Source organism: Canis aureus, chromosome 1 (assembly GCF_053574225.1).
Source record: "Canis aureus isolate CA01 chromosome 1, VMU_Caureus_v.1.0, whole genome shotgun sequence".
Taxonomy (NCBI): domain Eukaryota; kingdom Metazoa; phylum Chordata; class Mammalia; order Carnivora; family Canidae; genus Canis; species Canis aureus.
In genome coordinates, this window is record NC_135611.1 from 122401181 (window position 1) to 122421972 (window position 20792).

Here is a 20792-nt window from a genome sequence, read left to right on the forward strand (position 1 = left end):
GCAGAGGCAATAGAAAAGACATCTGTGGAAACAGGCTGCAGCAAGGCTTGGGGTCCCCGGAAGTTACTGCTGGCCACTTGTCTGGGGTAGCTCGCCTTCGGCTGTTTGGTTTCATTTCATTCTATGGCTGCCTGGATCAGGGTCAGAGCATCCAAGCTCTGGATTCAGGCCTTGAGGGAGCCTGGAGATTGAACTAGAAAACCAGCTGCTGGCTAGAGAGGGTATCAGTCCACAATGAGACTTTGGAAAAGCTCCTTAACCTCTTTGGACCTCAATTTCATCTGTAAAATGGGGGGAGATTCTAATCACCTTAACCTCCAGGGATGCTGTGAGGAGTAAGTGGATTAATACCCACAATGCATTTGCAATAGTATCTAGCACATAGTAAGTGTCCTGTATTAACAATCATTATTGCTTATAAAGTATAAAGGGCATCGGAGGAGCTTAATACATGGTAAGAACAGTAGCCAGGTTAGAAGGACTAAGAAGTTAGTCCTTCTGGGAAGTCCTTCCCAGAGAGGACCCCTTAACCTGGGGCCACCAGATGGCCTTCAGTGGCCCAGGAACCCCTGCTGCAGAACGGTCAGCAGTCCCACAGAGGCACGTATGGAAAGTTACAGAGTGCTGGGGGCTGGAGTTGTTGACCCCCGGTTGACCAGGGAAGGTGTGGGCTGTGCTGGAAGCCTGGCTGGCCCGGGCCTTGCTCTCAGGCAGAGCTGGGCACCTAGAGCCGCTTGGCTGAGCCAAGAGGGGCGGTGGCGGCGGGAAGGGGGCATCTTGTGCGCTAAGCACGGGAATCCCAGAAGAAGAGAGGTCAGACTGGCTGCACCGGTGTGAGCAGTGAGGCCGGGGCCAGGCAGGAGGAGCAGGACCCGGTGCCAGGGAACCGGAGGGTGGGAAGGCCCCGGGGGCTTGGCCCCTGTCCTCTCTCAAGCCCGGGCCTGCCAGGTCAGCCCACGTCCGGGCCCCCGTGGCTGCTCCGCAGGTCGGGCTTCCCATCAACGTCACGGGGCTATGGGCTCCGTGGGGGGCACGCTGGCCAGCCGATGGGTGGTCCCGGCGCGGCCTGGCCCTCCCTTCGCGGGGGAGCAAGTGCAGTCCCAGGTCTTCAGGTGGAAGGCTGTGATCAGTTAAAAAATTCCAATGAAAATTCAAATTGCCGTTTACGCTTTATACGCGGCAGCGCAGTGGCGGCGGCTCACACTCCGGACTCCGTGCTGAGCTCAGGGTCCCCGGGGCGCACGGCTGGTGGAAGACGCTGGAAGGACGCGCAGGCAGCGCACCAGCTCCTCCCATCCCGCCCGCCCGCCCTGGGGGGGGGTCCCAAGCGCTCCGTCCCGAGGGTCCCCAGGGTCCCCAGGGTCCCACGCGGCCCTCCCCACCTGCGCGCCTCCCTCGCGGGATGTTTTCCTCCCAGCACCAGGCTTTGTGCTTTGCAGGTGCTGGAGGCTTGGCCAATGGGCATCGCCCATTTCCGACCGTGTGATTGGCTCAGGGGATGGCACGTGACCCCCGCTGGGCCAATAAGAACCTCCCGGGGGGGGGTCACTATGCTGACCGGAAGTGGGTCTGTTACGCGGAGGCCATCTTGCCGCTCGAGGTGCCGAGCCTTAGAGATGCGGGTCCCCGGGGGTCGAGGGGCGCAGAGGCGGAGGAAGGGGAGGCAGCTGTCGGTCACCGAGCTCCTGGGCGCAGCCCAGCCCAAGACCAGGCCCCTAGAACCTTCCAGATGCCGGAGCCGTTGTGCCGGTGTATGTATCAGGCCGCGGAGGCTGGGTCTCCCGCGGCTGGGCTTCGCGCATGCGCGGTCGGGCCATGGCTGCGGCTCCGCAGGTGCGTGCCCACCTGGGAGCCTCTGGGAGCGGGACACGCTCTCGTCTCCATCCCCCGGATCCTGACGCCCCTGGCCGCGCCCTCTGTCACCTGCTTGCATGGCGCAGCCCCTGACCCTGACCCCGACCCGACCCCGCGTCCCCCGCCCTCCGGGAGCTCCCGGGACACCTCCCCCTCGGGGGGCAGGTAGACAGGAAGTGAGCAGGACTCCCTGCCAACAGGGGGCGAATAGAGGTCGCTACCGACGCGGTGGCCCACCGGGTGGGGAGGACAGCCTCGCCCCGTGTCCTCCTTTAGGGGTCAACCTGGCCACTGTGGTTGTCTGACCCTGAGGACCCCCCCCGCCCCCGAATTCGCTGGGGTGTCGGGTGAGGGTGGGTCCCCATTCCCTAAACAGGAAGGAGAGGAGGAGGCAGCAAGGAGTGGGTGGACTGGGAGTAACCCAGGCCCAGAGGCCCGAGCATCCCCGGTGGCTGCACAGCGTCTGGACGGCAAGTTTGGCTGAGCAGGTGGGTGAGCGGATGGGGGCGAAGGTGAGAGGCGCCCAGAGTGCTTCCCGGATGGTGACGGCCGCCCGGCAGGCCGGTGTGCCACGTGGGGCACATCCTTGTGCTGAGGGTGCTGAGGCCCAGGTGCGGCTGGTCTGGAGGTCACGGGGCCTCCGCGCTGCAGGCTGGGGCTTCCCCACCTCCCCACCTCCCGTCCTGGGCCGCTGTCTCAGAGCCTCTCCACCCCCAGCCTCTCCCTGCACGTTGTATTTCCTTAAATCTGTTTGAAAAGAAAGACCTACTTGTCCCCCACGTGTCGTCCCCCGTCCCCCCCCCCCCCCCCCCCCTGCACGACACCACAAAGCAGAGGGAAGCGGTGAGTGTTTATAACTGCAGGCCAGAGGCAGGTCATGGCCTCGAGGCCTGATCTCCTACTTAAATCAAGAAGTGAGGTGGTGATTCCAGGTACAGGAGGTCCTGGGGCCCTCGGATTCTAGAGGCAGGAAGCAGAAGGGTGGTTGCCAGGGCCAGGGAGGGAGAGGGCCACGGGGAGTTTTTAGTGGGTTTCAGTTTGCAAGATGGAAGTTCTGAGGACAGAGCGTAGAGAAGGGCGTGCCACTAGGTGAATGTAGACACGACACTGGTTCAGTTCTTTTTTTTTTTTTTTAATTTTTATTTATTTATGATAGTCACACACACAGAGAGAGAGAGAGAGAGGCAGAGACACAGGCAGAGGGAGAAGCAGGCTCCATGCACCGGGAGCCCGACGTGGGATTCGATCCCGGGTCTCCAGGACCGCGCCCTGGGCCAAAGGCAGGCGCTAAACCGCTGCGCCACCCAGGGATCCCTGGTTCAGCTCTTAAAAGTAGGTAAGATGGTAAATTTGTGTTGTGTGTTTCTCAGCACAGTGTTTTAGAAAAGGAGATGAACGAACGTGAGAGAGGTGACAGCCCCCTCCGCTTCCAGATGAGGCTTTGTCCTTGATGAAGCAGAACACGTGAAAGAGAATTGAAAGGCAATGACTCACTCCCTGTATGATGTGGATGTGCTGTTACTTAAAATTAATGTGTCACACTGTGGTCAGAGGAGGAAAGGGGATGACGAAGGTGCAGAGGTGTAGGCAGGCCGAGGAGGGATCTGGCCCCCGTGCTGCAGGAGGAGGCCGTGGGGCAGTTGTGGCAGGTGCCCCGGCCACACTACAGGAAAGGGAAGTGGGAGCTGCAGATCCCAGCTGCCGGGCTCCATCCGTGTGATCCTGGGGAAGGCACGTCACCGGCCCACAGGGTGATGAAGAGGCTGCGGTGAGGCTGACCTGAGCTTGGCCTGGCAAAGTACGTGGGCGGGCTCAGTGCGCATGGTCTAGGGGTCCTGGGTGGCCGTCTTTTGGGGCCCTGTTCCTGGATCTCCTCAAGAGTCCCCTAGGTTTTCACGGATCTGTGAACTCAGTTCCCGTGGGACATTTGACCAGGTTCCCTGTGTTCACATCCTTCCAGATGCCAGACGAGAGGACGTGGTGGTTGTACCGTGTCACTGGGCTCACGAGGGAACTGCATCCAGTTGACGCTCATTAAGTGTCTGTTAAATGGTTACAGGGATGACTTCTGTCCTGGGAGTATGAAGTGTGAAGCAAGCATCCCATCCTCAAGATGCTCAGATCCAGTGGAAGAGCCGCCCGTGGTCCTCCCCAAACTGCAGGGGTTGGGGAACCTGGCAGTGGAGGCCTCATCCTGCTCGGGGGAGGAGAGGGCTGGGGAGGGGAGAGTCACTGCAGGTCACTGCGGGTGGCTTTGCCAGCTCACCCACACCCTCCACCTCATCGACTCCCAGGTGCATCTCCCAGCCGTGTCGGGGGTATTTGTGAGGACACAGCTGCGCGCTCCTGGTTGCTCTACCTCCCCCCGCCCCCCCCTCGGGACATTGCAGTGAAGGACTGACTCCACATGTCCCCTCCCTGCTTGCTCTTTTCTTTCTGCCTACTTGACATCGTGACATCTCCACTGCCCCTCGGGGTACAACGCCCAGGGTGGACTCTGGGTTCCCCATCCTGCCCTGCCTGCAGCACCACCTGCTGCCACCACTCACTCAAGGCTCAGAACAGCTTTCACTGCAGGCACCGGCAAGCCCCAGTGGCTCCCTGTGCACCCACCCCAAATATTTCCAGTCTGTCTCTTGACCTGTCTCCGTCCCATCCTGGAGGGAGCCACGGTCTGCTCTCTGGGCAGCCGAACCCCGTCCTGAACTTCTTTCCCACTGTGTCGCTGTCTCTTCCCCACGGAAATGCCTTTGTCACCAAACAGCCCAAATCATCTTTTTCCTAAAAAATAACTGACTTCTGTGAATCAGTGAAACTTGCCCCTTCTGCCGCATTTGACAGCCTTGTGCTGATCACAAAATAGTCGATTGCACAAGAGCCAGGCCCCGCCAGGCTCGGCTTCTGCTGCTGCGCTCGGGTCCTGGGGTCCTGGGGTCCTGGGCCTGTACCCGGCCCTCACTGGGCTCCACTTCTGTGGTGCGTGTGCACCTGTTGGCCTGCTGCCTGCTCCCTGCCCACCCCCACCCCCAGGGGCCAGCTCAGGCTCCAGCAGCCCCTCCCGGAGGAGGCCTCGCCAGCCACCTGCCTCCATCAGGTTCTCTCTGTCTCAGGGTGCGCCACTCGCCGCTTTCTCTCAGCATCCTGTTTTGTTTTTTAATTACAAGTATTTCAAACATACAAGTAGAGAAGTGATTGTACACCTTGTATACTTGTCCTGTAGGTTTAATAATTAAGACTTTGTCGTATTTGTTTCATCGACCCTGCGGCTTTTTTTTTTTTTTTCTTTGCTAACATACTTCCAGGCAGGTTCCAAACATTGTCGTTTCACTTGGACGTGCCTGAGTATGCATCTCTAAAGCACGGCCGCTTTCTTCCATAACCACAGTGCCAGTAAGACGCCTACCAAACTGAACGGTTCTTGGTAGCATTTAATACTCCGTCTACAGTCACATTTTCCAGTTGTCTCAAATGTGTCTTTTAACCATCGGTGTGTGTGATCCGCACACCACGTGTGGTTCCCGTGTCCTTTGCTCTCCACTGGGGAGTAGCCTAGTAGCCTCTTGTGTTCCACATTTGCCGTGTAATCCAGGTCAGTCTCCTTCACCTCACTTTCTGCATTTGTCCCTTTTGCTTCTCCATGGAGTCGTTTGATTCGTTCCGCTCTCCCCTGGCTTCCCCGGACACGGACGCCGGCTCTCGTAGCCAATTAAGCTCGTGTCTGCCGGTGATGCTGTGGGAGCTGTGCGTCACCCCTCCAGAGGCCCGTGTGCCTGGCCGTCCACTTTCGTGACGCTGAGATCGATCAGTGGGGTCAGGTGGTGACAGCCTCCTCCAGCCAGCGTACCATCCCCCGTGAGGCCTCACCTAATAGTTTCATCCATTCATAATTGGTTCCTGAATCAGTTATGTGATTAGGGTTTGCAAAATGGTGATTTTCTATTTCCTTCATCACTTTTCGAATTAGAGGCCTACATACCCAGAGGGATGGTACGCGGGAGCACTCCACCCTGATGCCGGCAAGAGCAGGTGCATTACCTGTAAAGAACTTAGAAAGAGGGATCCCTGGGTGGCGCAGCGGTTTGGTGCCTGCCTTTGGCCCAGGGCGCGATCCTGGAGACCCGGGATCGAATCCCACGTCGGGCTCCCGGTGTATGGAGCCTGCTTCTTCCTCTGCCTGTGTCTCTGCCTCTCTCTCTCTCTCTCTCTGTGACTATCACAAATAAATAAAAAAAAAATTAAAAAAAAAAGAACTTAGAACGAGAAAGAAAGGACAAGTCCTCTGCTTGTGTCATTGCCGCAGCCTTGCCATTGTAACCAGTGTCCCTGAAGGAACTGCTGCTCCTCACGGGGCCCAGGGCTCCTGCCTCCTCCCTGCTGCAGTGCACGGCTGTTCAGGTTCTACCCACTGGAGTCTTCTGGAAAGAAATCTTCCATATCAATTGGGGCTACTTGGTTGTCCTGAAATGCAGCTCCTAGGGTGGCATCAATGCTTAATTCTGTCTTTTTAATTAAGCCCCGTATTTTTATTCTTCATCGCACTTGAGACATTTTGTAATTGTGCGTTTGTTTGCTGTCTGGGGCCTGCTTCAGGAGGCAGCTACGCGAGGGCACATGGGAGGCCCTCAGTACTCACGTTTGAGTGGAAGATGCGAGAACGAAGCCGGGAGGGCGAGCGCGTGTCAGAGGTGCAGTGAGCAGAGCAGAGGGCTCAGGGCTAGAGTTCGAGCGGCACGTCCTGGCAGGGCAAGGGCAGGTGTCGGGTGTGTCTGGGCCTGAGCGAGGTGGAGGGGGCCCCGAGGCTCACGGGGCACCCCCGTGCCCTGTCCTGAGGGCCGAGGAGCCAGAAGGTCTCTCTGCCCAGGCCCGTCCCGGACCCGCGGGAGAGCCCACCCTCCTCGGGGACAGAGTGCGGGGCTTGGCCACCGTCTCAGGCGGCACCGCCTCCTCCCTCCTGCTAATTGCTCTGTTTTCCTTCCGCTTCACAAGTGGGTTGGCTGGTAACGCCGCAGTCTGTTTTATGTACATGTAGATAGTTAGCAAACACGAGACGTGTGGTGAGCCCGTTCCATCCTTGTGTGATTAACACACAAAAGCAAGGGAGCTCCAAGTTAGAGCATCTGCAGCTCAGCCCAGTGTGCAGCACGCCATATGGCCAAGGCGTGGGACGGGAGGCAGAAGAATTGCGTCGTCCCTGCCTCCGTCTGAGGAGCTCCTGCGCTCGCCAGGGCCACGGGCTCCTCCCGCCTGCCTGCTCTGGCCCAGGCCGGCGAGCTCCCATCCGTCCATCCCTCCGTCCATTGCATGTTCCTTGAATTCCTGTCCCATGCCAAGAACTGTCCCCTCACCAGGATAGAGGAACCAGGACAGAGAGGTCTGTCTCTGGGTGGGGGAGGGGTCAGGACATGAGTGAGTAAAGCACAGGAGAGGGAGAGGATGCTTGGCGCCCGTAGGTGGAGCAGAGGCCGGTCACTAAGGCTCAGGTGCTTCAGGAGGGCCTTTCTGAACAGGCGGAGGCAGCACAGCTAAGCTCTGAAGCCTGGGGAAATGTGGCAAGAATTGTTGGGAGAAAGTATCCCCGGCGGAGGGAACAGTGGGTGCAAAGGCCCTGAGGTGGGGATGGATTTAATGTTGTTAGTAGCGGAACCGCAGGAAGGCCGGAGAGCAGCGAGCAAGGGAGAGTGGGGCGAGGCGGGTGGGAGAGGGGCAGGGCTTCTGGGGCTCTGGGGCTTGCAGGAGACCTTGGGGAGTCCGTAGTAGGGGAGTCACGGTTACGGTTGCTCGGCTGCTAAGGGCAGCGTGGATGGGAAGAGGGCGTCTCCTGGTGCCGCAGGTGGCGGCCTGGCCAGGGTGGGGGCGGTGGAGGTGGTCACAGGGGTCACACGTGGTTGCCAACAGAGGGAGGGCGGCTGCCCAGGGCCTGCTGAGTGTGCAGAGCTGTAGTTTTGCTCCCGCGTCCCTTCCCCTGCACGGTCCTAAGCACAGCGGCTGTCGTTCTGCAGGTGGGCGTCTGGGGAGAGAAAGGCAGTGCCCAGGACCACACGGACATGGGCAACCCGTGTCCTTGGGCTACCAGAAGCCCGCCCAGGGTCCACCTGACTGTCCCGCGTCCCTGCTGGCAGAGGACCCTGGTGGGTGCCCCATCAAGGATGACGGCCCTTCTCGGTCCCCGCGGCGGGGCTTCCTGCTGTCCTGGGGGCCCATTACCTCCGCGGCAGGGGAGGCAGGGCTGTGTGTGGGGCAGCGGGCGGGCAGGCCTGAGAGGCTGGCACCTGCAGGCGGGCGGGCTGAGCAGAAGCTCGCGTGGGCACAGGCCCTGAGCGTGGAGGCCCGCGGCCCACGGGGCTGCCCCGCTTCGGGTCGGGTTCCGTCTGCCTCCGTCGGGTGCCGTGGGGCCGCATGGGGCCCTGGAGGCCCAAGGCAGAGGCCGTCTGGGGGCACTGGTGGCTGCAGGCCGAGTGCTGGCTCTGCTCCCGGCTGCAGGGGCGAGGCACCTCCTAGCCCGCGACAGTGTGGTACACGAATGCAGATGCTACTGGGTTATAAAGCAGCCGCTGGGGCAGAGCTCAGGCGACACCGTCCTTTTCCTAAAGAGGGAAGAGCCAAAGGTCTAAGTCCCTGAGCAGGCAGGTTGGAGACTCGGGAGGGGCTCTGCTTACAGGCCACCAGCCAAAGGGGACAGCCCGGTGCCCTTGGTCCACAGCCGGCCGGGCCACTGGTGACAGCCCCGTGTTGGTGCCACTTGGTCCGGTGATGTTCTTCACAGGCCCGCACCGCGTGTCCGGTGCTCAGGCTGGACGGGCAGAGAGCCCCAGGCATCCTGCCCTGGTGCAGTCCCCAGGCTCGGGGTCGGAGCATGCTGGTGGGGGCGGGGACCCCCTGAGGACCACGTCGTCAGTACGGGTGACGGCCAACGTGGCCTGTTAATGTGCGTCTCCAGGAGGACGAGGACGAGGCCCGCGCCATCCTCCACCACCTGGTGCTGCTGTTGGCTCCCTTCAGATGGGGACGTGGCCATCGAGGGGGCACGGCAGCCCTTAGGGCCGCCCGTGAGGACACAGTGGAGGCCTGTGTGTGCTCGGAGAGCGGGGACCGGGTGTGGACGGGGCAAGGTGCAGAATGGCTGCCCCGGAGGAGTCGATGCTTGAGCCATGGGCAGGAGATGGGGACTGACGATGGACAGACGAGGCGATGGAGCCGGAGGACGGGCGAGCTGAGCCACGGCTCGAGGGGCTGGGAGGTGGCAGGTGTGGGGTGCACAGGCGGGGGCTCCTGCCTCGTCCCAAGAGCCGCGGGAGGCCAGCGAGGTGCGCCGTGGAGGGACCCGAGTGGCCCCGAGGAGCCCTGTGTGGGGCTGTCGTCGTGGGGGGCGGCCAAGGGCGAGGAGGTGGGGAGCGGCCGTGTCCAGCGCTGTTGGCAGTGAGATCCGCTTGGCTCAAGCGGACTTGCGACGGGGACAAGGGTCGGGGCAGGGGCCAGAGACCCAGAGATCGTGGCCCACAGAGCTGGCCACCAGGGAGACCCTTCGCGCGGTGCAGACACTGGCATGTTCGGGTCCTGGGCAGGGCCACGGAGGCGGAAGTGACCCTCACCAGCTCTCTCGGAGGTCAAACGCCAGAACCTTGAAGGAGTGGATGGTACGACGAGTACCTGCTCACGGCCGTCTTCGTCACGAGTGGTCGGTGCTTTGCCGTATCTGCTTGCCCGTCCTCTCCACTCGCGCACGTTCGCACACGGATGTGCACTCGGACTCACGTGCACACACACATGTCCGCCACGCACGTGTCTGCTGTGCAATTGCAGGCATCACCACACCTCATCCTAAACGTTTGTACCCCTTAAACATGAAGACAGTCTCCCCAGTGAGCAAGGTCGCGTTTTCGCTCCTCAGAACCTCACCGTCCTGGAACAGGCGCGGTTATCCCGTGACACCGTTTGATGAGTGATCCTGGTCAGGCTCCCCCTTGCCCCAGGTTTCTGTGTTCAGTCGAAGTCCTTGCTCTTGGTCGTGGGGTCTGCTCTTTGGTCTCCTTCCACGTAGAGCAGCCCCGTCCCCACCGCAACCCGTTTCTTCCCGTGGCCCGGCTCTTGGGCAGCTTCTCGCAGGACGTCGTGGACTCTGGCTTGTCTGACGGTTGCGGTTCTGCTGCTGCTGCTGCTTCTGCTCTGTTGGGATGTGACGCCCGTAACCTAGCTCGCCCGTGTGAGTGAACAGTTCAGTGGCCTTTAGTCTCTTCCCAGATGCGTGTGGCCATCACCGTAGTTGCTTCTATTACATCGTCATCACCTCGAAAAGAACCCGAGTAGCTGTTTCCCAGCTAAGTCCCTCTCCGCAGCCCGACGCGGCCGCTCATCCACCTTCCGTCTCTGGGTTTTCCCGGTCTGGCTTTTCATAGAAGGGACTCGTGTGCTTTGCTGCCTTTGGTACGTGGCTTCCTTCTCTTAGCGTCACGTTTTCAAAGTTTGTTCACGTGGCCGCGTTTCTTTTCACGACTGAAGGGTACTCCACGGTGTGGACGCGCCACATTTGTTTATCCACTCGTCCACCGGGGGTCATCGGGGCCGTCTCCCCTCTGGTTAGTACGAATGTGCTGCTCTGCACATTTGGGTGCAGGTGCTCGTGGGGACCCGGGTTTTCATCTCTCTTGGGTAGACACCCGGGAGCTGAATTGCTGGGTGACTTTGTTTAATTGTCGGGCTGCCGCTCAGAGCCGCGGAAACATCTTCCAGTCCTGTGGGCAGCACATGAGGCTGAGCTCTCCGCGGCCCGTGCTCGTCGTCATCTGTCCGAGGCCGTTTTCCTCGGTGTCCCGCAGTGGAGGCTTCTCTCTCTGCCCGGCCTCCTGAGTCGCAGCCTCACCCCAGCAGACCTCCCAGACCCAGACGGCGAAGGATGCAAATGGCACATAGGACCAGACCGGACGGCACTGTTTTCTTATTTGGGGGTGCCAGCTCCTGCACTTTCCTACCGGGTTTCCTAGCACCTGAGGATCCCCAGGAAGCAGCCAGGCCAGAGCTGCCTCCAGCAGGTGAAGGTGGCTCCGGGGAGCTGGTGCCAGAGACCAGCCGGGGCTCCCGGGCCTGCCACCGAGTGCACAGGCTGCCGTCCTGCGAGCTGCAGCACGTGGCCCTGGGGAAGGTGGTGGGAAGGGGACTTTCCCCAGAGTGAGTGCCCCATAGGAGTGGCCTCCGCGCTACATGACACCCAGGACTCTCCGCCCTTGGGTGCTTCTGTTCCCTGTCGCAGGAGCTGCTGATGCTGTGGGAAACTGGGCTTCTCTGGAAGTGGCCAGGCCGGGGTGCAGCCCCGCCCCCAGCCTGGAGGCTGGCTGGAGGAGGCCGGCCCAGCGCGGCCCTTGCCCCTTGTGGCCTCGGCCAGCCTGTCTACACTGCGGTCCCTCCTCCGGGACCAGAGCCCCCGTTGGAGCTAGGGGGCCTTCCTGGCTCTGCAGGCTGTGGAGTTGGCTCCGTGTGACCAGGTGAGGCTAGGCAGGCAGCGGTTTACCCCGGGATGGCCTCTCCGCAGCCCAAGTCTCCTGCCCACCCTGCCAGCGCCCGTGCTGCCTGGGAGCCAGATCCCTCTGGGATGCTCCCCTCATCTTCTCCTGTCTTCTCTCCTGCCTTGCACATCTGCCCGTCTTCAGCTGTCAGCCTCAGGTTCAAGGCCTGGCCAAGTGTCGCCGCCTCTCCTTCTCTGCCCTCCTCTGAAGGTGTGGGTCGCGGTGCCTCTGCGCCTCCCTCACGCTGACCTGGCATCCTACCGTGTGTGTGCAGAGTGACCAGGGCAGTGACTTCTGGTCCCAACAGACACAAGGGTTCTCCTCGAGGGCAGGGCCTGAGTCCTGCTCGCCTCTGCCATCTTTATTGATTTGCTCAGAACGATTTTGGTCACCAGCGCCAGAACCTGAGCTCAGACTGGCCTAAGGATCCAGGGTGCATGTTCCTGAAAGCCTAGGGGTGTCAGGTACGGCCAGGTCCAGGTCCCCTGTGTCATGGCTGTGCCCATGTCTTGGTCCTGCTGTCAGCAGCCTCTTGGGTGGTGGCAGGGGCCCCGGGCTGGGGTCCAGGGGGCAGGTTTGGGTCACGTGCTCAGGGAGCAGCTGGCTAGGATTGGTCAGGCCCATGTCGTGGTTTCATTGAGATTGGGGTGTTGTCATGGATGGGGGGCAGGGGTGCTTCCCAAGGGAGATGGGCACTGGGCAGGCCAAACCGCAGGAACCCTGAGATGATTCTCCCCGACTCCTTGCCCGCCCTCAGCGCCCCACTCGGGTCAGTAGCGTGTTTACCTCCCTCCTGGGTGCTTCTCGCACCTGCTCTGTGTTCTAGGCAGGAACTGACCCCTGCTTCTCTCCTTCCCACGGCCAACCGGGGTTCGTTCTGTCTGCCGCAGCCAGGAGGGGTCTCTCCAACACCCAAGCAGATCCCATCCTAATTCAACCCTGGTTGGTGCCCCCTTGCCCCTTGGAGGAAGTCCGTTCTCAGCAGGGTGTGTCCACCCTTGGTGACCTGGCCCTTCAGTCCTGTGGGGACTCTGATGCAGGACTTGATCCAAGGACCCTAGGATCATAACCTGAGCTGAAGGCAGAGGCTCAACCACCGGGTCACTTAGGCATCCCCTACCCATCTGTCTGTTGATGTGTCCACTTTTCTATCCATCCATCCATCCATGCATCTAAATTCTAGGTATCCATTTGTCCATCTGTCCATCCATCTATCCATGCATCCTTCCATTTATCTGTGTGTTCACCCATCTGTCCATCTCTCCATTCACCTGTCCACCTATCTTTTCACTCATCCATCCATCCACCCACCCACCCACCCACTGGGCATGGACTGGCCCTAGATGAATGTGCTGGGTGGTGGGTGGAGGAATAAGACAATGCACCCACAGATGTAATGTTACCTGGGAACTACACGCTCAAGTGTTGGCAGGAGGAAACACCAGGCACGGTGCCCGCAGTGGCGTGGAACCTCTCAACCCACCAGGCTGATACAACAAAATATCCCCTTCTGCCTGCTGATGGCCGCTGGCTGCCAGTCTGTGAATCTGACCTGGAGCTTCCAGCAGGAATCTTAGCTGAGGGGGCTGGGCAGGGCTGCCAAGAAGAGGAGGCGTTCGAAAGCCTGAAGGCTGAGCAGAGTCCGTGAGCCCAGGACTCACGGAAGGCGCTTTGCAAGGAGAGGGAACAGCCTGATGCCATCCCGTGCCAGTGCGTGATTTTCACGTGCTCTCAGCCTAGTGACTGTCCCCTTTCTTCTTCCCCCATCTTTCAACTCAAGGGTGAGGGACGACAACTGCCCCTGCTCCTCTCCCCTCTGCCCAGCTGCCCCGCGGGACTATGGGGCAGACACGTGCACATGGATTGAACTCCCGGGCAGGGACCTTCTCTATTTGTTCTCTGCTGCGGCCCAGAACCTGGAGGAGGTGCTCAGGAATCCTCGTCGGGTGGACAAATGACAGGAGAGTGGGACATACTGAATGGATGAACGAGTGAGTGAGACGGATAAGCAGGGCTTCCGGGTGGTCCAGGTTGGTGGGTCGTCCCGCCTCAGACTCTGATGGGGAAAGTGAGGGCAGGGACCAGCTTATTGTGCATTTCACTCATTTTACAATGATTCCTAACCTTTAATTACAGAAGCATATGCTGAACCCGTCTTGCCGTGGGAGGAACGTGAGCCTGGCAGGCAGGCGAACCTACCCTTTCTCCCCAGCTCCCCCTCGCCCCGCAGGTGGACGTGGTTGATGGTGGGGACGTTCCCTTCCATGGCTTCCTCTGGGCATTTCTCTGTGTGTACGAGCACGTGGGCGCGTGGCTGGGGCTGCACCCAATCACGGTACGTGGCCCAGTCGTCTCACGGGATTGCAAGAAGAGTTGGGGCACCTGAGTGGCTCGACTGGACAAGCATCCGACTCGATTTCAGCTCAGGTGGTGGTGTCCGGGCTGAGAGCTGCAGCCCTCCGGTGGGCTCTTTGGGGAGTCTGCTGCTCTTCCTGTGCCCCTCCCCCGTAAATAAACAGACAAATCTTAAAAGAGGGTCTTAAAAAAGTACAATTACACGGCAAGTATCGCATCTTATTCTATTTTAAACTTACTTACTTATCCTGGAGCTTCCTCTCCACGGAAGCACATCTCCTTCTTTCTCCCTGCTGCTGCTCAGCCGCTCCTTCTTGCTGTCAGTTGAGGTATTCTGAAATGTTCGGCCGCAGAGACCTTCAGTGCGTGTTTCTGGATCCAGCTTCTCAGGTCCCCACGTCGCTGCCCTCGGCGCCTCGAGGAGTGTCCGGCCACCGCACTGCAGGGAGCCGCTTTGCCCATGGTGCAGGGACGGTCCTGCCGTGTGTCCCACCAGGAGCAGTGGCGGCTGGCACGGAGCCCCCCCAGGCCCCGGGAGCTGGGGTTAAGGACCCTGAGTCCAGTGACGCCCAGAGGCCCCCCTCCCACCACGGCACCTCCGCCAGCAGCCTGAGGAGCTTCTGACCCAAACCAGCCACGTCTCCCTCCCTAGAAGCTCCCCGGTTCTCAGGCATTAGCCCGTCCCCGACGCCCGCGCAGCCTCTGCAGCCTCCGGCCTCGCCGGCCTCCTGTCCCCGTGCGCGCCCCCAGCCTGCGCCTGGCTGTGGCTCAGCGCCGTGGGAGGGCCGCTGGCCTCACGTCTGCTCCGCCGCCCGCCAGCTCCCCTGGGGCCTCCCGGGACCCCACCATCACTGGGACTTCCTGCCTTTGCAGCAGTGGTGGCTGCTGGTCTCCCCTGGACCCCAGGATCTTAGCGTCGCCGTGACCTCGGGCCACAGAAGGGGCCCTGCACCTCGGGCACTCCGCGCACCCTTGTTGGCTGAACGACCGACCGACGGACACAGCCTCCAGTGCCGGCTGACAGCCTCTCGGCTCCTGGCCCCGCACGGCACCTTCACCGCGCACGCATGCAGCGCGGCCCACCCTCCGTGCCCCTCCTCCCAGAGCAGGGCTCGCCCATTTCCCCACGAGCCACCCCTCCGGCAGCCCCCCCACCCCGCCCCGACCACCCCAGAGGGCCCCACCCCTGCAGGCTCTGAGGCCACAGCCACTCCCATCCCGGCCTCGCCGAGGGAGGTGCGGCTCCAGCAGGTCCCCTTCCAGAGAGCGGTGGCCCAGGGTAGCGGTGGGGTGCTTTTTTTCCCATATGAGAAAAAATTAGCTTTTCCTTACCAGACAAGAATGACAATTTACAGAAAATTATGCCCTGAATTCATAATCTGGAATGAGCGGAAATGGTATTCTATAGTAATCCATCCCAACTGACTCGCTATTGTATACGCACCTGCTAACATTTTTTAAGCCGGGACTTTATGGAAAGGACATTTTGATCGCTTCTGAAGTTTGCTGAGCAATTCCCCTCGCTCTCAGGCATACGGTCTTTGTGCTGGAAATTTCCCCCGTGGCTTCCCGCAGGCACCAGCAGCCCAGCACGTGGGCCCGCGCCCCGCTCGCACGCACAGCCGCAGCCCCCCTCCCGCTGGCAGGACCGTGCCGGGGGCTCTGCAGGTGCTGAGCTGCGGAAGTGGGCGCCGGGCGAGTGCACTCACAGTTGGCACCTGGGCCGAATTTGCCCGCGGAGGAGCTGCAGGCTGCGGAGCCCTCCGGAATTCGAGATGCTTCCCGCGCCGGATGAGGGGAGGGCCGGGGGGAGCAGGGGCGCGGAGGGCCAGGCAGGGCCGAGGTCCTGAGAGCTGGGCGGCCTCTGCAGGGACGCCGCACGGGAGGGGCCGGGGCATCACCGACGCCACAGGCCCTCGGTCTCTGTGCTCTTGCAGAAGCCACTCATTCCGGGGCCCTGCCGGCAGCCAGCCGCCCTGCCCTGCCGCGGCCTCCAGCGCAGGACCGTCCCCAACGCAGGGTGGACGGGGGCCCATGAGGCAGGGATGGGGCCACCCACTTGCCCGGTGCACCGTGGGGCCGGGGCAGGTGCCTGCAGTCCGAGCTGCGGAGGGGGCCCTTCCCGCTGACACTGCGGGGCTGTGGGCCTCCTGCGTCTCCAGGCCAGAGGGGGACTCCTCTCCATGGGGATCTCCAGGGGCTTGTTTGGGGTGGGCTGTGGTTGTCCAGGTCCATTCAAATGGAGATGACGAAACCTGAGCAGGCAGCAGGCTCCAGAGGGCTGGGGGAGCACAGATCAAGAACTGGGCCCCACTGTCATGGTCTCGGGGCTTCAGGCACAGCTGGATCCAGGGGCTGAGACCGTATCGACGGGGGGCTTTCTTGCTTTGCCTCTGCTTTCCTCTGCGGCAGAAGGGGCCCCAGCGGTGAGACCGGTGCTGTTGACCTCCTGTGGGCTGAGGAAAGGTCTTTGCCCAAACGAGGCTCCTTGTGGGAGGGGGTCCTTCTGCTCTGCGTCCTCTCCCTGGCATGCTGGGCGGGAGCCTCTGACTGGGCCTGGAGGCCACCCCGCGGTCCCTGCCCCCAGCGGCCCCCCGGCGGTGACCCCGGCGGCACCGAGGGCCTGGCGGCGCAGCTCGTGGGCCCTGCACACACACCCTGCCTGGGGAGCTGGCCCTGGGGAGCTGGCCCTGGGACCGCGTCCTGGCCCGGCCGGCATGCTGCCATGGTACAGGACGTTTAGGGCAGGGAGGTCCTTGAGCCGCCGACCCCAGCCCCTGACCCGCTCCGCCCTCAAGATACAAAGAAGCTTCTGTGCCCTCTCGACTCAGACCAGCACGCTCACCGTGCGCTACCTGTGTGACCCTGGATGGCTCCCCTCACCTTTCTGTGCCTTAATCTCCCCCTCAGTGAAGCGGGGATACCCATAGGGCCACTGTGGGGACTAAGGAGCGACTCAGCGGGTATCTGGCTGTGCTGGTCATCGGGTGCGACAGGTCCTGCGTCCCACTGGGCAGAGGTCCTGCGGGAACTGGCTCTGGCCATCTGGAGACACGCGCCCCTCGCTCCTGCGCGGCCAGAGAACCCCTCGGAAGCCAAGTCCTTGGCTCCGGTCGGCGGCAGCCACGTGGGCCCCTCTGCGGAGGAGGCGCCTCCTGGGCTCCTGCTCCCAGGCTGCTGAGGGCGCTCACTCTCGGCAGGTGCGCAGGTGGGGCTGCCCGCCCCGGGGTGCAGGGGCTGTGTCCGTGTTTCCACTTGCACCTTGTCGCCCTAGGAGGCTGGGTCCTGGACACACGCGGGCACACACGGGCACACCTGCACAACACTACTCGGCTCCAGGCCTCAGGTGGGCCAATGAGGCCCCCCCACATAGTCCCGATCTTCTAATCAGGGCTGCTACACATAGTTGTGCACGTTGCACACTGCATGATCCCATGCTGCGCTCCATTTACCATGCTGTGCACCAGCTCAGGACGGCAGCTTTTCCAAAGGGCACCAGGCCAGCCCTCAGAGACGGGGCTCTGTTGTGCGGGGCCCCCCGTACCCCCACCCTGCTGCCGCACCCTCTTCTAGCCCCTGCCCGCACATCTGGGCTGCTTCCTGCTGGTGCTCCCGCCTCCCTGTGCCGGGTGGTGCCCAGCGTCTGAAGCCCCTGCAGAGGGCACCTGCCTCCCTCCCACCTTGCTCCCCACCTGCCTTCTAGAAACACTACGCCCTGCCCCCACCCGCCCCTGCCCGCACACTCGCTCTTTTGGGGACTGACTCCTCCCTCGCTGTAGTCCCGTGGGTCTGGCCACAAGCCCCTTCCCCGCCCCCACCTGCCCCTGCAGCAGTGGACTGGCCCCAGGAGGGCACAGGACCCCACCGCACCCTCCGAGCTGTTCCCCGGGCTGTCCTGAAGCGCAGCCAGAGGAGGGATGGGGTCCTCCGTGGGTGCTGACCATAGAGGGGCCCCCAGGGTCCGTGCTTGCTTCCCTCGTGGGACGGAGGGGTCAGAAATGCCAGGGGGGCAGTGCTGCTCCCTCAGGCTGTGCACCGGCCCGCGCGTGTCTGCTCGGCTGAGGGCCTTCCGTGGGACACGGAGGGGCTGAGACTGCGCTGCCGGGCTCTGGAAGTGATGCTCACGCGAGGACTGTGGGCAGCCCTGGAGCCCGCGGGGGGCGTGCAGGGGTGGGTCGGGGTGGGAAGGGCCCCTCTCCCGCCCCAACAGCCCCGAGTCCCCGCTTCCCCTCTCCCCATCCAGACGGGCTGGGACAAAACCCAACCAAAACCAAACACACCAAAAACATTGAGAGGAGTCCCCGGAATCTTCCTGAGACCTCCCGGGGCTGTGGTCAGCCCTTCTCAGCCCGTGTCCAGGGGCCGGGCTGGGCGGTGCCCCTGTGAGGACTGTCCCCGCCGTGGAGGGTCTGGCCCCAACGCTCCTGACCCTGGGGACCGCTTGGGGTCACTGCGACCTCAGCTGGGACGTTGGCGATGGCCGTGCTGTCGGAGTCCAGGACTGACCCACAGCCTCGGGTGCTGGGGCTCGGGCCCTGGCCGGGCCCAGGGGTGCTGTGCTGCGCGAGCTCGTGCCCATCGCCCGCCTCTCGCTCGTGCCCTGGGCCCTGCGCCTGCGCCCTTGGCCCGCCCAGTGCACCCGGCCTCCGCCGCGACTCGACGCTTCACGCCAGGAAGGTGGCCCCTCCGGGGAGGCCGCCTGGGCACCCGCCCCTGCCCCGGGAGCCGCAGGAGGACAGGACGCCCCCCGCCCGCAGCCCCCGCGACACCCGCCCGCGGGCGGAACTGGATGAGCCCGCGGAAATTACAGGCTGAGCAGCGTGTTGAACAGCGTCCAACTGCGCCGACAATGCAGCAGCTGTCCCCGCGCCGCTGCCCAGGGCCGGGGGCAGGACGCTGCTCTGTGGCCGCGGGAGCCTGTCCCGACCCCTCTGTGGCCGCGGCGCGTCCTGCCCTCCGGCCAGCCCGCGGCAGGTCCTCATGCTCCCCGGCGACACTCCGGCTTGGTCCCGGGAGCTGCCCGGCCCCGCTGCCCCCTGCGCCGCCAGGCTGCGGCCCCTGCAAACTGGCCTTCCGGAACGTGCCGCACCCACGCCACCCCAGGGGGCTGCATCGGGGCCCGCTGGCAGGGGCGCGTGGCCCGGGGGTCGCGTGACCCCTCCCCCCAAGAGCCCCTCCTGATTGAACGTAGCCGCCTGCACCTGTTGGGGCGAGCCCGGCAGCCACCCCGCTTTGTCCTCAGCGCCCCCCGTCCTTTCCGCCTGCTTCCCAGGCTCCGCGTGTGTGGGCCACTGTCCCCGGGCATCCAGGGGCGGCCGGGTGGCAGCAGGGGCGGCTGTGCCCTCAGACCCCAGCTCGGTGGCTGCCCGCTGAGTGGAGGGGACTGAGCCTCGGGCAGGGGCGCGTCTCTGGCACCCTGGGGGGCAGCCGTGTCCTCGGCGGCTCCTTCCTGGTCCACTTGCCCCTGGGAGCCCCTTGGCAGAGCCCCTGGCGTCGCCTCAGCCCTAGCCTGAGCAGTAGCTGGGCCCCCCGCCCCCCACCAGCTGGCCCCGCGCGCCCCTGGTTTCCACCCGACAGAAGACCCGCGGCCCCGCACAGCCTCAGCCCCAGGCAGGCGCCTCAGCCCTCCGACGTGGTGCGCGCCCTGCTCTTCGGGGCACAGAGACACCTCCCCGCTTTCCACCTCGGTGGCCGGAGCAGGGCTTCTCCCCGGGCCTCCTCGGTCCAAGGCGAGCTCGTGGCATAGGCTGCGCCCACCAGACGTTTCCTCTGCCCCCGACAGAAGGTCAGCAGGGGCCTTTACGAGCACCCACCCGACGCCCCCGGGGCGTGGGCTCCACGTCCACCAGCCCTCCTCCCTCAGGCCTGGGGGCCCAGCAGAATCGCGGCTGAGATGTTGCTGTGGGTGCCTGGAGCTTGTCCTAGAATGGGACGGGCTGGGGGGGGGGTGTGTGGGGGGAGTGGGGGAGGGAGAGGGAGGGAGAAGGAGGGAGGGGGAGGGAGGGGAGGGCAGACAGGCCCCACCCGGAGGCCCCCAGCAAGGGGTGAGCCAGGGCCCGGGCCCTCTCTCTGACTCGGGCGCTTCCCACCCCGTGCTGGGGTCCTTGGGCTGAGAACTGCCTCGGCTCCTCTGGCGCAAGGGGCTTTCCCCTGGGGAGGGAGCAGAAGGCCTCCAGCCCGTCCCACACCGGTGGACAGAGTCATGCCACCACTGCCCTTGAACCCCAGGAAGCAGGACCCGCTACACGGGAAACATGCTCCACGTGGGGCAGCCTCCGCCCGTAAGGCCCGCGGAACCTTAGGGGCAGGGGCAGGGAGGAGCAGGCTCTGGGAGCGCGGGGTGCGGGGTGCGGGGTGCAGGCCTAGCCATGTGTGCCCGCGGAAGCAGGCCCGGCCACATGCCCGGGTGCAGCACCGGTGGGCTGGGGGGCGGCAGGGTCCGCAGCCCCCTCTAGCACCCTCGGGCTGCTTTGCCTGCAGAGTGTCTTCATGAGCCACAGGCGACGCCCAGCTCAGGCTGCCCCCTCCTGTATCTCGCGCGTCCCGGGGGCCCAGAAATAGCCCCGAGGGCCAGCTCCCCGCCCCAGGGAGCCCCGGCCCCAGAGGCGCGGTGAGGGCGGCGAGCAGGGCCGGGAGGAGCGCCCAGCCAGCCGCGGGCACGGTCGGGCCCGGGACGTTGGACCCCTGCTTTCCTCACCTGGCCAGGCTCCAGGCCCCGAGCAGGGCCACCTGACAGGCAGGAAGGCCGGGACCTGCAGCTTGGGCGGGAAAGGGGCGCACCCCTCCCGGTTTCTGCCTGGAAACCGCCTTAGAGGCCACACGGCATCCACAGGGAGTGGGACGGCCGGCAGCGCCGGCCCGGCCGGCTCACGGTGACCGCCCTGCGGAGGTGCCAGCCTGATCCCGAAGGGCACGTGGGGACTCTCAGACACGTTCTGGTGACTTTGACGCCTTTCTTCCCAGCTGCAGGGGCAAGATGGTGTGGACGCTCGAACCAAGAATGTGCCCATCCAAGAGTTTCTGCTGCCTGGTCCCATCTGGGTGCAGGGAGCTTGTCCGACACGCCAGGCTTGGGAACGTGCCCCC

At 63.3% G+C, this 20792-nt stretch overlaps 1 long non-coding RNA gene across 5 annotated transcripts; it reads left to right on the plus strand.

The window, feature by feature from the left end:
• The first annotated feature begins 1606 nt into the window (after positions 1-1606).
• LOC144288935 (uncharacterized) lies at positions 1607-13883 on the plus strand. Of its 5 annotated transcripts, none has more exons than XR_013357007.1 (5): positions 1607-1751; positions 2231-2342; positions 3011-3190; positions 13132-13342; positions 13488-13883. It is a non-coding gene; the product is annotated as an uncharacterized LOC144288935 (long non-coding RNA). The 5 variants fall into 5 exon arrangements; XR_013357011.1 differs by having other exon boundaries at positions 3011-3186; XR_013357000.1 differs by lacking the exons at positions 1607-1751; positions 2231-2342; positions 3011-3190 and adding an exon at positions 7600-10880 and having other exon boundaries at positions 11099-13342.
• The last annotated feature ends 6909 nt before the right edge of the window (positions 13884-20792 follow it).